The sequence below is a fragment of the Trichechus manatus genome, unplaced genomic scaffold (genome assembly GCF_000243295.1).
Source record: "Trichechus manatus latirostris isolate Lorelei unplaced genomic scaffold, TriManLat1.0 scaffold00113, whole genome shotgun sequence".
NCBI lineage: Eukaryota > Metazoa > Chordata > Mammalia > Sirenia > Trichechidae > Trichechus > Trichechus manatus.
This window is the reverse complement of record NW_004444049.1, coordinates 9,067,307-9,082,161: the sequence shown is the minus strand read 5'-3', so window position 1 is coordinate 9,082,161 and position 14,855 is coordinate 9,067,307. Positions and strand designations below refer to the sequence as shown.

Genomic DNA, 14,855 nt, shown 5'->3' with positions numbered 1-14,855 from the left:
GTTTGTCCAAAGTCTGGAAGTTTCCATTTATAGATCAAATTTCCGAATCCTCAGTTTCTTGTTTTCCCCTTATTACTGCTGCCAGACTGGATCTACTTTAGGGCAGAGACGAGTTTATTTTTGATTCCTGCCCCCTAGGACCCAAGGTAGGAAGCGTTCAGGATGTGATTCCTGAATGAGTGAAATAATTCCCGTAGATTTCAAATGTTTTCTCCTCCATCAGCTACTGTCCAGGGGTAGCTCTGGGACCTCACAATGTCTTCTGTGCCTTGCTCATGACCTGCCCTCTGTCTAGAATGCTTCTTTCCACGCCACTTTCCTGCTAACAAACTCTTCATCCTCGACAAGCCAACCCGAATGTCATCTCCTCCAAAGCTCCCCGACCTTCCTCCTCCAGCTCCCACAGCGGGTGTGGCCTTTATCGCCTTGGACCAGATCAATAGCCCTTTGTCTACCTACCTAGATGGTGGCTCCTGAGGGGCACAGTCACCTCCTCCTGGTTGTTGCTGACACTCAGTACACTTGCCAGCAATGTGCTGCCTGGAGGGAGGAGGGAGTTGGTGGGACGAAGCATAAAGGGAAGCATCAATTCCAGGGACAGAGTATCCAATAAGCAAGGTAAGCACGGCCTTACTTTGCTTACCAGATCATCTGTAGTGAACAATTTCACTACAGATTAGTAAGTAAGCACAAGTAATCTTGTGCTTACCTTGCTTACTGGGTCATCCACCCCTGTCAGGGACTGTAAATTTAAAAAGAGTCGTTGATTCTGTAGGAAGGTGCTGTGGGATTGGGAGAGAGACAGATGCCGGCCACACCTAGAAGCAGAATCTTTGCTGTAGTGAAACAAGATGTGAAATTGTTCACTACAGATGATCTGGTAAGCAAGGTAAGCACCATGCTTACCTTGCCTATTGGATAATCTGCCCGATTGTACCCATGGACGTTCAGAACATTCTGTTTGCTTCCAAGCTTCCAGGGTCTCAGGATCTGACCTCACAAAGTCTAAGCCCAGCACCGCCAGCAGTGGGATGGCATTAACCCCTGCCTCCCAGTTTCTCCTCTCCTTGTCCAGATAGTACTGTCGCATAGAGAGCGTGGGTGTGTGGTTGAGTGCAGACATCCTCTGGGGCTGGGAAGTGAGAGAGTCAGACTCTACCATATGGTTGGAACACTATGGTAAATGATGACCAACACTGGGAACTCAGGAGGACATTAGGAGCCAGGTTCCAAGTCATACAATCAGCAGAAGAGCTACGAGAGAAGAGAAGATTTCGACTGCTTGCTTGCTTTTTGTTTGTTTAAACCACAGACTGCTGTGCTTTTGAATCAGCATCTCCAGAAGCAAGATCCTTGATTCCCAGTGTAGGCAGCGTGGCATGGGTCCTATGACAGGTGTTGGCACCCACAGGTATAGACAAGGAGTACTGGACTAGGAGAATAAGAGCTAAGCTGTAGACCCAGGTGGACCAAGTATATGCTGTGTGATCTTGGGCTGCTTATTTCCTATTTCTCTCCATCTCTCTTAATTCACCTGAGCAAAATAGAGAGAACAACACCTGTCAAACTCTGATGTAGGGATCGAGTGAGATCCTGTGGGTACAGGTGCTTTGGAAGTGACCTCCTGGCCTGCTGCCCCTGGCACGTGAACACAGGAACCGTTGACCCCTCTGTGTGCGCTAATCATTAAGCCTCAGGAGCAAATATGTGTATATTTGTGATTCAGTGGCTGGGGGAGTGGTCACCAGGCCTTGAGTCAAGATGCCCCCCCATCGGATGACACAGGCAAAGTCCACCTGGTTTGGGACCCCCAGACCACTGGTAATGTGTCTGCCTCCTGCTACGGCAGTCCTGCCCAGCGAAAGGCAGGGCTGAGAGTGCCCAAGTGCATGCACACCATTCCTGCAAGGAGCAGGGTGTTGGCACACTTCCCAGGCCCCCAGTCCTGCATGTAAGGGAGGATGGGCCAGTGCTAACTGCCTTGAAACACTGGCCTGGAGAATTCCAGTGGCCTTAGGGACTGCACTGCTCAGATAAAAATAGGGAGGCTCAGAGAGGGAAACGGTTCGCCTGCGGTTGCAGGAAACCTCCCCCGTACTGAACTGAAGTCTGGCTGGGGTGGAGACAGAGGGCGGACATTCTTTCCTGGAGGCTACGTGCCCCACAGCAGAGGAGAGACGGGCCCTGTATCCGTGGAGTCTGTGGCTTCTCACGGTATGAACCCATGACCTCTCACCTCTGATCTGTTTGGCGCTAATTCCAGGGATATGCAGAGAGGCAAACAGTGGAGTGGTGGCACTCTTTCCACATTGGCACTTTCTGTGCCAGGTAAGGGCTAAGGACAAAGGCCAGCTATGGGGGCCACTCCAAGGGAGCCAAGCTAAGCCAGGGTATCTCAAGTCAAGGGCATCGTATTGCTGCCCTCTGCCTGATTCTCCTGGACTCCAGCGACCGTGGGGAAACCTAGTACTTGCTCTCTCTGCAGCTTTTGGCAGTAGAAGCTGCAGGAAATGGTCCAGATCTCTGCGGCAGCCTCGGGCCCCTCCCCAGAATTAAGCACCACTGGCCTTGTCGAAAGGAGCCCTAGTGGCGCAGTGGTTAAACACTCAGCTGCTAACCGAAGGGTCAGTGGTTTTAACCCACCAGCTGCTCCACAGGAGAAAGACGTGGTAGTCTGCTTCCGTAATTACAGCCTTGGAAGCTCTGTGGGGCAGTTCTTTCCTGTCCTATAGGGTCGCTATAAGCCGTAAGAGACTCGATAGCAGTGGGTTTTTTGGTTGGCCTTGTCGAGGGAGTCCCTGGGTCGTGCAAATGGTTAAGCACTTGACAACTAACCAAAGAAGTGTACACTTAAAAATGGCTAAAACGGTCAGTTTCATGTTATGCAAATTTTACCACAATTCTAAAAAAGTTCCTTCTATCTAGAGTGTTCTGTGAGTAAATGATCCATGATATCTAAAACAGTATTTGTCCCTTCGCTGCTATAACACTGGTGTGCAAGTATCTATTTGAGTCCCTTTTAAATGATATAATTCCACCCTTTTGTTTTACTGATAGGGACACTGAGGCCCAGAGAGGTGAAGGGGCTGGATCAAAGGCACTCTATGTGTGAAAAATGAGAACGGACCTGAACTCAGACCTCCTGACATACAGTCCAGTTTTCATCCCACACACTGAAGTTCCTCTAACCTCATTTCACTGCAGCCAAGATCTCCTATCACTAATTAACTGGCAGATAAACATGATATTATTTGAGATTATTAGCACTGATTCCGCTAGCAAAGTCTCACTTGATCGTGCATTACATAGCGGATGTCCAAATTTAATTCAAATATACATCGTTTAGCGCATATTCCTAGGACTTAAAAACACAACCTGTTCTGATGAAGAAGTCTTACTGGGAAGAAAATATTACCTTGGGTCAATGACTCACAGATGATATGATAAGCAGAAGCAGAACTTGTTCTGCTTCCCTCTGCCCTGACTTGCTAAGCATCCCTTGCTATAAAATCTCTTAACTTCTCTGTACCTCAGTTAACCTGCTTGGAAAAGTGTGGCAGTGGAAAGAATGTGGGCTTTGGAATCAGGCCAGGATCACATATCAGCTCCATCATTTAATATCCTTGTGGTTTTCAGTAAATTGTTTATTATCCCTGAGACTACATTTCCTCCTCTGTAGACATAATAAAACTTGCCTCATAGGTAGCAACTCAGCGAGATCATATAGGTAAGGCACCCAGAATAGTTCTAGTATATGCTAGGTATTTAATACTTTTTCTTTTCATTTTCTTCCCAGGACCATAGCATGGGTGAATTGTAGTTGCTGTGAGTTGTCATCGAATTGTCACTGACTCATGGCGACCTTACGTACAACAGAATGAAATATTGCCCAGTCCTGCACCATCTTCCTGATCGTTGGTACGCTCAAGTTCATTGTTATTGCCACTGTGTATTTTGAGTGCCTTCCACCCTAGAGGGCTCATCTTCCAGCACTATATAGGACAATATTTTGTTGTGACCCATAGGGTTTTTATTGACTAATTTTCAGAAGTAGATCACCAGACCTTTCTTCCTAGTCTGTCTTAGTCTGGAAGCTTTGCTAAAACCTGTCCACCATGGGTGACCTTGCTGGTATTTGAAATACCAGTGGCATAGCTTCCAGCATCACAGCAACGCACAAGCCACCACAGTATGACAAACTGACAGACAGGTGGTAGATGGATGAATGAGCTTGGATGAATCAGGGAGATCAAAGACATGAAAATAGAATCCCACTGGTGTTACTAATATAGCACAATGAATGAACATGGCTGAGTCAGTTTGGGTTTTTTTTTTTTTTTTCATGGAAATTGAATAGCAGTCATGACAGTGCCTTGAAAAGTTAAAAGCACAATATGAAGTCCTGGATGGTGCAAACAGATAATGAGCTCAGCCGCTAATTGAAGGGTTAGAGCTTTGCGTCTACCCAGAGGCAGCATGGGAGAAAAGCCTGGCAATCTACTTCCAAAAAATCAGCCATTGAAAACCCTGTGGAGCACAGTTCTACTCTGACACACGTCAGGGGAAGCCTTCGTGGTGTAGTGGTTAAATGCTACAGCTGCTAACCAAAAGGTTGGCAGTTCGAATCTACCAAGTGCTTCTTGGAAACTCTATGGGGCAGTTCTACTCTGTCCTATAGGGTCGCTAAGAATCAGAAGAGTTTTCATACCACAGATATACTGTGTATCTGTGTAGGTACTGTATGTATATTAGTCCTTTACATATAGAAAAAGAGTAAGATGTTTTCACTCCCCCAGGAACCAATTTTCACCCCCTTTGGGGTTGTATTGCCTGGTTGAAAATGTGTGCTCTAGATGGAGTCTCCTAGTCACTGTGGGAGCCCACAGAGAGTAGTGTCTCACATATGCTCCCCAAATGTTCTCCCACTTTTGCTTCTCATAGAAGTTGCCTCGCTGCTGCCCGCCATGCAGAGAACCCTGCGCTTCCTAAGGTGATCTCTCCACGTTCCCAAAGTAGCAGAACCCCTGAGGCGCTAAATGCACCAGGTTCCCTGCAGACCTCACCGCCCCAAACATGGCCTCACAGGAAGGAGGAGCTCGCCCTTCTCCCTTCTGGGACCTTCTGTACCTCTGGGCCCTGAGGCAGCAAATGCACCCCTAGACTCAGAGGGATGCTCAAGACAGCAAGCCTTCGGCTGAGGCTGTTCCCAAGGCACCACCGTGTCTCTCCAGCCCCGTCTCTGACCCCAGGATTTCCAAAACGTGCTCCTCAAAGGGCGCGTTTACCAACAATGGTGCAAGTTAGCCGTCACTGACTCATGGCAACCCCACATACAACAATGAAATATTGCCCAGTCCTGTGCCATCTTCATGAACATTGGTATGCTCAAGTCCATTGTTATGGCCACTGTGTATTTTGAGTGCCTTCCAATCTAGGGTGCATGTGCCATGTGCCGAAAGCCAGTTTAGACTCAGCTGGGCTTCCCCATGGGATGGAAATGGTCTACAATATGCTAGTCTTATATCACCTTGGAAACCCTGGTGGCATCGTCGTTAAGAGCTATGGCTGCTATCCAAAATGTTGGCAGTTTGAATCCACCAGGTGCTCCTTGGAAACCCTATGGGGCAGTTCTACTCTGTCCTATAGGGTCGCTATGAGTCAGAATCGACGCAACGGCAATGGGTATGGGTTTTTTTTTTTTTTTTTGATATGTCGTCTCATTCTAACAGAGCTCCATTTTACACATGAGAAACTTGAGATCTAGAGAATTTCGTGTAGAACCAAGGTCCCACAGTGAGTAAGTGGCTCCAAGGCCTGTTTTCTTCCTCTGTATCAGAAGAGCCAGGTCCTGACCGGCAGTGCTTACACAATGGGAAAATGGAGCTGCCCTCTTGGTCCATACAGTGGAGCACGGAGCTGCTTAAAGTGTGGTCCATGAATTGTTTGTTTAGCAGCCTATGATGACATAAGCAGAGGAATCAGAGAGTCAGCATTTAGAAATGTTTGTAGCAATCTGATGGAGTAACTGCATGCCTATTAACTCTCATATTAATAAAAAATTGGGACTTAGATACTGTATATTGTTTTTACATTTTATTTTCCTAATGAGTCATTCTGATTCTGTTTTATGAAAGTACCCATCTGTGACAGATAGAAATTTAAAAAGAGAGTTTGAGAAGCGTGGGTGTAGAGGTTGCATGCTTCTCACCTCCCACCCAGGGCAGGGAAGGCCCTTGACCTCGGGATTAACAGAAAGAAAAATTAACCTATAGTTGTTTGACTGAACTAACTGGTGGACTGAGCCCAAAGGTCTCGCAGACCCATGGGGACACAGCCTCAAGTTCTAGAAGTCTCACTCCTGGGATGGCTTCTTCTTTTTCTTCTTTCTTTTAAAATTGTGGTAAAATGTATATAAAATTTGCCATTCTAATCTTTTAAAAAAAAATTATTGTAGTAAAATATATAACATAAAATTTACCATCTCCATTTTTAAGTGTACAATTCAGTGACATTAACTGCATTTACAATATTCTGCAACCATCACCACCATTTCTAAAATTTTCCATCACCCAAACAGAAGAACCTGAAGCAATAACCCCCCACTCCCTTCATCCTACAGCCCCTGCTGACCACTAATCACTTTGATCTCTGTATATTCGCCTATTCTAGAGATTACATAATTAGGAACATACAATATTTAGCCTTTTGCGTCTGACTTATTTCACTCAGCAGTGTTTTCAAGGTTGATCCACGTTGTACCATGTATCAGAACTTCATTTCTCTTTATTGCTGACTAATACTTCATCGTATGTATATGCTCCATTTTTTTTCTTTTTTTTTGGTTGTAAAAATAGATAGGAGTCCCTGTGTGGTACAAATGGTTAAGAGCTCGACTACTAGCCTGAAGGCTGGTGGTTCAAAGCCCCCCAAGGGCACCTGGAAAGATGGGCCTGGTGATCTGCTTTTGAAAGGTCACAGCTTTGGAAACCATATGGTACACGTCTACTCTGCACACATGGGGTCACCATGAGTCAGAACTGACTCAATATCAACTAACTGCAGCAACAACAAAAAGATACATAATACATTTGCCAATTCAACATTTTTCACGTGTATCATTTAGTGATAGCAATTGCATTAATCATGTTGTGCAACCATCACACAATAATCATTCCCAGTTTTGCCATCACCATGAACAGAAACTCACTGCTTTCTAAACACTGGTCTCTCCTTTTCCCTCTCCCTCCCATGGTTCTTGTTGCTGTTGGGTGTCATCATAGCGATCCCACGTGACAGAGCAGAACTGCCCCCTAGGGTCTTCCTGGCAGTAATCTTTACGGGAGCAGATCATCAGGGCTTTCTCCCACAGAGCCGCTGGTGGGTTCCAACCGCCAACCTTTTGGTTAGCAGCTGAGTGCTTAACCATTGTACCACCAGAGCTCCTTCCTGTCCCTGGTAACCATTAATAAAACTTTGGTTCCTATACATTTGCCTATTTTTGTTATTTCCTATAAGTGAGATAGTACAGTTTGTCCTTTGTTATTTCACTCAGCATAATGCTTTCAAGGTTCATCCATGTTGTAGCATGTATGAAGACTTCATTTCTCTTTATGCCTGAGTAGTATTCCATTGTTCCTACATCTCATTGATGTTTACCCGGTCATCTGTTGATGGACATTAGTTTCCGTTTTTGGTTACGGTGAGTAGTGCTGCAGTGAACATCGGTGCACAAGTATCTGTTTCAGTCGCTGCTTTCAATTCTTTTGAGGGCATATCTAGGAGTGGAATTGCTGAGTCCCATCGTTACCACCGAGGGCACGGAGGCCCACACTGGGGGAGCTGGTTCCACATCTGTGTGAGGTATTTCTGTGTGTCTCTGCGGGATCTGAAGTCAGCTGGGCTGGCTCAGGGAGGGAAGAAGGACGTGAAAAGGGGAAGACAAAGGACAAACGGGAACCGCATCTGTCTCTCACCACCTGAGATCTCAGTGATGCGGCGGACCTGAGGATGAGCTGGCGCCGACTCACCCCAGAGCTGCACACACCTGGCCCAGGGGATGGAAAAACTGCAGGCTCAGTGGCTGCTCCACGCCAACAAAGTGAACCAGCAGATAAGCGACAGTGTGTGTGGGCTGTCCACACCCCGCTCCACATTCACCTTCGGAGCATAACAAAACGGTGGCAGCTTCACTTCCACCTTCCACATCTTGGGCTCATTTCTCTCTTGGCGGACCCTCACCCAGAACCCTACAGGGAAAGGAACTCTGGGAAATGTAGTTTCAGCTTGGCCAAGTTGACACATCACAAAGCCACCACGAAAGGAAAAAAAAAAACAAAAAAACCCGTTGCCGTCGAGCAGGTTCCGACTCATAGCGACGCTATAGGACAGAGTAGAACTGCCCCATATGGTTTCCAAGGAGCGCCTGGTGGATTAACTGCCAACCTTTTGGTTAGCAGTCATAGCTCTTAACCACTACGCCACCAGGGTTTCCAAAGCCACCACAATGTCCATTAAATGCTTAAGGAGTGAATGAAAGGATGAAGTGACTTGTCCAAGGTGATCCAGCAACGAATTGAGAGGTAAAGCTGGAATGTGAACCTGGGTCTTCTAACCTGAGTGTCCATGACTTTCCACTACACCACACTTAACTTCTCTAAGGGGTCTGGAAGCTCAGCCCAGCAGCGGGCCTCGGGATGGAGCGTGAATCTCACTGCTCAGACGTCTCCTTTCTCCAAAGCTCTCCCTGGAGTTGAATTCCACAGATGCTTAGCAAGCATCCACTATGTGCCCATGGCAAGGACTGAGAACTGAGTCAGACTCAGCCTCTTTCCACAAGGAACTTACAAGTTAGATGGTGGAGATAGGTCTATAAATAATTTTGATATATTTTTATTCATAGATATACAAATAATTTTGATTCTATATATATGACGTGTTTTGGGAACACAGAGGAGGGAACTTGTGACTTGGCCACAAGGTCAAGTAGGAGTTTGCAGGCAGACAAGGTGCAGAAAGGGCACTCTGGCCAGGAAATGTGTGAGCCAAAGCAAGGAGGTCTGAGAGGTCATGGCCATGTTTGAGGCACATGGAGGGAGGATAGGATGACTGCAAAGAGAGAGGAGGAATGAGCCAGGAAAGTCAGGTAGGGGCCCGATCACAAAGGGTCTTAAATGCTGGGAGGAGTTTGGGCTCCATTCTGTGGGGGTGGAGAATGCTCTAGGGGGAAAATCATCACAAAGTTTAGTAAAGCAAAAAGAAAGTTTTATTCCGCATGTATTCAAAAAGGCAAAAGTGGGAAACAGACAACCATGCTGCCAGAGCCACGTCTGCCCAAGTCCAAGGAAATATCACAGAATAGGCAAGAATGGGAAAACGGACAAGCATGCTGCCACAGCCATGTCTGCCTGAGTCCAAAGACCATTACAGAATCATCAGTATATATTAACATTACAAATGGGCAAAACCATTGAAAATTTAGCCTTTTCAGATTGGCTAGAAACTGTGATCCTACATTTTGAATTGTCTTTCTTAACAATCATTGGTGCAGGTTTCAGTAACGACAGTCAGGAGGGTCTCCACTGGTCCAACAAATTTCTATTCACTAAATGCTAATAGAAAAGATAAGAGTAGTAAGTGTTTTGTGTTCTGTTTGATTGACTTTATGTGAAAGTGTCCCTAAAAGATATTTTCCAAGATTATCTTAGCTGTTGTCCTTATACCTCAGGGCCCAGTTGTTGTGTCCTTGTGAGTCCTTGTGAGCCCTTCTCCAGCTGGGTCACGTTCGCTATGCTCAAGGACAGGGAATAATAACTCCAATATGATTTCCTAAATCAGGAACCACTGAAAGGTTTTCAGGAGGAGAGTGACAGAACGTAATTTCCATTTTAGGAAGATGGCTCTGGAGAATCCAGAGAGAAAAAGCTACTGCAGAACTCTGGGCAGAAGGACAAAGATGGCTGGACTAGGGCCGGGCCGTGGGGGAGCAAATACATTTTAGAGACAATTAGGAGGTGAAGTTGACCCAGCAGACCCATGGGATCTTTTTCAGGGTGTGAAAGCATCTAGCTTTGAATTTGGGAGCTTAGAGCAATGACAGATATGGATGAGGAAGCCACTTCCTGCACCCACAGCCGGTGTCAGGGCCAGGGGCAAGAGGGGAAGAGAGGTGAGGGTGGCAGCCTCTTTTGCTCCGGGGTGGACCTCTCCTTAGGTCAGGTAGGCCCTTAGCCTTTGCCAGTCTGCCGGTACCAGCCCACACAGGACTCCCAGACGACTCAGAAATCTCGCAGGCAATTTCTCCCAGCAGCCAACACCAGGGATGGACCGGCCCCTGCAAAGACCACAACTTCCACCTTTAGACCCCCTTGTCAGCTTGGCCACCTTGAGCCACATGAAGTGGTGCCTTTAACTTAAAGCAATTTATAGCCCATGGGGAAAACAGGATCACAGATTAGAAGGGAACTTAGAGATTGTCTGCTCAAAACCATTTTCTTTACAAGAAAGGAAAGAGCCAAGGGGAGCAAGATGAGGGCAATGAACTTGGACCTATTCTGTCCCCATTTGGTGTTCTCACTACTGCACACCAGTCATCTGGTTGCCCCCTGATTCTCTTGTCCTCCAGATGGAGATGGCCGAGGACATTAACCGGTGGGGCCAGGGCCATGTGTCATCTCCCCTGTGGGTGGTACACAGAGGTGAGGGAGCTGCCTGGCCAGCACAGGGGCGGGACATCCCAGGGCTGATAAACCTTTTGACAGCTGAGAAAACTGGGGGCTGATGCATTCTAGATGAGACTCTATCTGTTTATCCAGGATTTTTAGTTATTTTCAGGGAGAGGTGGCTCCAGATGCCTAGACCACCTTATTATTAGAAGCAGAAAGTCACTCAGCCTTCCCAGCTGCTGGGTGAGTGGACAAGCCATTCTCTGGGTCTGTTTCCCTGTTGTAAAGGTGACACCAGATAATTACTGGGCTCCCCTCCTCCCCAAGTTACAGTGGACCTATGACCCTGTCAAGTCGTGGCCCATGCCTTTTGCTGTGCACCCCACCTGGGCCCTTGCCCAAGTGCCCGCGACCACTGCTCTCTTCCTGTGGCTGCCTGTACTTGCCTGTTCTGGCAGTGCTTCCTTTACCCCTCGTGAACCTCTCAAAGCTTGTCATGCACAACCAGGGCTCAGAGGACATCTGACCCACCTCAAAGTGTACCTGGGGATAGAGCCACTGAAGCGCTACATGGGCAAAGTTTCTGCCAGGTCCTGAGGGAAAGAGCCCTCGAATAGAAACCAAAAGACATCAACTCCTGCAACCACCAGCTGTGAGACTGGTCAAATCAGAGACTTCGATTCGATGCTAAATTGCATCCAGCTCTGACATTACAGAGATGTGTGGATGTCATATCTATCTATAAATATGCATATGCATTCGTGAATATGCATCTGTAACAATTTAAAAGTGCTTTTCAAAAATCAGTTATATCAAATAATCATCATAACAGCCCTGTGAGGGGAAAAGGACATGTATATATCTCATTTCTGCAAATGGGAAAATGAACGTCAAAGGGTTAAATGAGTTACCTAAGGGTAATGCTAGTTTGGAAAGAGCTTGTGCTTTGGAGTTAGACTGAAAAGTCAAATCCAAAAAGTTCTACTAATTATTTAACTTCACTGAGCTTCATTCCCCCAGTTGTAAAAGGGGGACAAAACAGTAATGTCCACTTCTCCATCTGCTCCCTTTTTGATGTCAGCCATGTGTGAACACTGGCAGTGAGAGTGAACCAAAGCCAGGGGAGGGGGACCTGGAGACCAGCCCGCAAAGGCCCTACAAGTCCCTGTTGTTGTTAGTTGCTGTCAGGTTGATTCTGACTCATGGTGACCCCATGTGTGCAGAGTAGAACTGTTCCATAAGGTTTTCAAGGCTGTGACCTTTCAGAAGCAGATCACCAGGCCTTTCTTCCAAGGTGCCTCTGGGTGGGTTTGAACTGCCAACCTTTCAGCTAGTAGTCCAGCGCTTAACCGTCTGTGCCACCCAGGGATTCCTCTACAAGTCCCTGTTGTTAGGTGCCGTCGAGTCCGCTCTGATTCATAGCGACCCTGTGTACAACAGAATGAAACACTGCCCAGTCCTGCACCATCCTCACAAGTCCCTAGCCTAAGCATATTGGAATCTCCTAACCCCTGGGTCCCTTGGCAGACATTCAGAGGATGAGGGTAGGGGTTGGGGGTCATCAGGGTCCAGGCTCTGAGACCCTTTAGAGCTCCTTCACACCGTAAAGTGTCATGCTCAAACACACATATATGTTTTGTAGTGTTGGATCACGTCTCGCCATCTCTATTTGCCTTGGCTGTTGTGATAACTGGGAGCCCTGGTGGTGCAGTACTCGGCTGCTAACTGAAAAGTCGGTGGTTCAAAGCCACCAGCTGCTGCATGGGAGAAAGATGCAGCAGTCTGCTTCCATAAAGATTTACAGCCTTGGAAACTCTATGGGGCAGTTCTACTCTGTCCCATAGGGTTGCTATGGGTCGGAATCAGCTTGATGCGGTGGGTTTTGCCACTACTGATACAATAACAGTAACAGTAGCAATAATAATAAATCCCTTATGTTGGGCATATTACTTTGTAGAATGTCAAGTGTTATAGTTTTTATTGAATTTGTCTGATTTTATCTTCATAATCCCCTGAGGTAGAGTATTACCTCCATTTGACAGATGAGGAGACTGAGGCTCAGAGAAATAAAGTGATCTGGTTAAGGAAGGTCACACAGCCAATAGGGGGCAGAGCTTGCACTAGAATACAGGCCTTCTGATACCAGTATTCCCTGGGATCTGGCCCAGGGTACAACATTCCAGTGTCCCTCCCTGACAGGGACACTGAAGGACATGTTGTGAAAGTGCCCAAGGATCTTATCAGATGTGAGATAAAAGATTAGACACACCCCACCCAGCTTGGATTCCCTGAGTTCTCTAGGGTGGGGGTCACCCATTCATTCTGACCGTCTGTTTCCCTGTAGATAAAGTCACTGGGAGCACAAACAGTCAAGTGCTTGACTACTAACCAGAGGTTCGCAGTTCAAACCCACCCAGAGACTCCTGGGAAGATAGGCCTGGTGATCTGCTTCTGTAAGGTCACAGCCTTGAAAACTTTATGAAGCACAGTTCTACCCTACACACGTGGGGGTGCCATGAGTCAGAACTGACTCAATGGTAACTAACAACAGCAACAGATAAAGTTAGCCTTCTTTTTATATATACCGTGTGTTAGTTCTCCTCTTCAAGTCTCAAGGAGTCTCCTATTTTGGTATTCTAGAATTGAACCCATCCTTCACTGTTCCTTGTTCCTCTTTCAATCTTCAGATTAATGAGGGGCATCCTTTCGCAGTAAGACATCCTTCTCCTTGGATATCAGTTGACTTTCGGAGACCCATTCTTCCTGAGTTGCTATGATCAGAATTTGTAAGAATGGTGTGGGGGTCATCTGACCTCCTCTGACTTCACAAGGGGGAGGAGAGAATCACCATCAACATCAGCCCAAGGCTGATTCCTATGAGGCAGAGGTCAGATATAACTCCTCTCTCCAACCTTTTTACCAATTTTGACACCAGCCATCCCTCCCTCGGTGCCCTTTACTTCTCTGCTGGGTTAGATAATTCGTTGCAATGGCCACACAGAACTCACAGACAATACTCATGATCCTGGGGTTTATTAAGGAAGTAACAGATTACAATTCAGGATCAGGAACGACTCAGGATATAGTTCTCAGGTCAGGACAGCTTCTTCTCAGCTGTGCCCACAGCAGGCCTCTCCCTGGCCCTCTGCCGCTCGGCCCCTCGGCCCCTCGGCCCCTCAGCCCCTCAGTCCCTGAGCCCCTCGGCCCCTGCCCTGCTTGAGTGAATGTTACAAAACTCTTTAGCTCCACCAATAAGTGCCTGGAGGCACCTCATTCCACCAGTAAGCCTTGGCCTGAAGGCACTCAGCTCTCTTGCTCCATGGGTTGGCACACCCACTGAATTTGCACAAAAATTAGCTAATTCTTCTTCGCAGCATCCTCTCAGATGACATCCTGTATATTTTTAGCCTTTTGAGTTGGAACTGCAGGCAAGACCAATACCTCTAGGGAACACTACTAATATTTATGTGCTTTTCTTTCCCATTCCACCCCTACAGAATTCAGTAGGCAATGGGGCACCATTGAAGGTTTTGGGGCAAGAGGAGTCATAGTAAGAGCTGGACTCAGCCAGAGGAACCTGGAAGCAGTGTGAGCCGAGGTTGACTCTTGGGAAGCCTCAACCAGGGCAGTAGCAGTGAGAATGGAAGAAAAAGAGCAGATCAGAAACACTCTGGGAGGTAGAATCTGTCGAACGTGAAAACTTTTTTGCAAGGGTCAGGGGCAGGAGAAAAGACATAAAAGACATTCTGGAATTCTGAGACTGAGTAGCAGGAAGAAGAGTGGTGCTATTAATAGAAATCAAGAAGTTAAGAGGAAGGGCTGATTTTGGAAGGGAAAATGACAAATTCAGTTTTGCACCAGAAGTGGTAAAGCTTAGACCAGGAAAAGCCCAAAGAATGCATCTGGTGAGGCCCATCCCTTGACTCCGAGAGGCCATGTTGAGTTTGAGGTGCTAGTGGGACATTCAGCTTTGCATGTGCAGGCAAATAAGTGGAAATGTGTCCCGGCTTTGGGAAGGAGATGGTGCTGAAGATACAGATTCAGAATGGAGAGTCATCTTGACATATGCACACCCATGTTCATTGCAGCATTGTTCACAATACCAAAAAGATGGAAACAACCTAGATGCCCATCAACAGATGAATGGATAAACAAACTATGGTACATACACACAATGGAGTATTATGCAACGAT

At 46.9% G+C, this 14,855-nt stretch overlaps 1 protein-coding gene across 1 annotated transcript in view; it reads left to right on the top strand.

Moving 5' to 3' along the window:
* Positions 1 to 3,903: 3,903 nt before the first annotated feature.
* The window catches only part of FADS2 (fatty acid desaturase 2), a 61,891-nt gene continuing 50,939 nt past the window's right edge, over positions 3,904 to 14,855 (top strand). The window contains exon 1 of the mRNA XM_023738264.1: positions 3,904 to 3,918. The gene's annotated coding sequence lies outside the window, so the exon portion shown is untranslated. The remainder of the gene's footprint in view (positions 3,919 to 14,855) is intronic.